This window comes from Symphalangus syndactylus, chromosome 3 (genome assembly GCF_028878055.3).
Source record: "Symphalangus syndactylus isolate Jambi chromosome 3, NHGRI_mSymSyn1-v2.1_pri, whole genome shotgun sequence".
Taxonomy (NCBI): Eukaryota; Metazoa; Chordata; class Mammalia; order Primates; family Hylobatidae; genus Symphalangus; species Symphalangus syndactylus.
In genome coordinates this window covers 89,830,727-89,831,883 of record NC_072425.2, presented here as the reverse complement: position 1 = coordinate 89,831,883, position 1,157 = coordinate 89,830,727, and positions in this window count along the sequence as shown.

The following is a 1,157-nucleotide window of genomic DNA, read 5'->3' as shown; positions in this document are numbered from 1 at the left end:
GACACTTCACTAGGCCTCTTAGACAAACACACCTTCTTAACTGAGGTGTCAACCCATTGTGTGGCCTGTCCTCAGGATGTGTCACCCCTTTAAGTAGGCAGAACGTTCCTGTTAGCATTATTTACAATACTAATACCCTGGAAGTATTGGAAGTGTGGGACATTGCTAAGAGAGAACCGACTTTAAAAAATAAAGATGGATAATAAATAAGAGCATCTGGGTACATTAGAAGAAAGTACGTTCAAGAGTAAGTTTGCTCTAGCTTGGCTTCATCAAGTCAGCACCTCTAGGAACTTTGGCCATAGAAGAACCAAGGAAGGAGGCTAAAGCTGTAAATCTAATGAAAAAAATTATAATGCAAATCCCACCTTCAAGTTTACTAGTGACTATCATGTTAAGTGATCCAATTTCAATACTGACAATGTGTTTGAAAGATATTTCAATTGCTCCAGTGCTCTAGAGATTATAAATGTTTTGTGTATGTATATTACATATGTGTGTATGTGTTTATATGTATACATACATATATAAATATGTATGTATATTTTTATATGTATATATGTATATATATACCCAAATATATAAATATACCTATAGGTGTACATATATACATATTTGTGTGTACATATACAGACATGTACACATATACACATATATGACAGAGGTGTGTATATCACAGAGGTGTATATATGTATATATACATATATGTATATATGTGTGTATATATACACATACGTGTATGTATGTACATAAACATATGTGTATGTATGTGTGTATACACATATGTGTATGTATATACAATATATGTATATGCGTACATACATATATGTATGTACGTATATACATATATGTATATAGGCATATACGCACATACATATATGCATGTATATGTACACATGTGTATATGTCTATGTATACACATATATTTATACACAAAATATTTGTTTATACACACACACACACACACACACACAACGAGAAACAGGAGAAATGCAGATAGACCCCTAAGCAAAGAGGGCTACAAAAATGTGATGGTACAGACATATAAATAAGCAGGGACAAGCTGACTTCTTTGTAAAACTCTCCATCTGATAGAACTCTTAGAATACTGTCTTTGAAAATATTAGCATTTAAAAACTTTCGACAATTCCTATGTT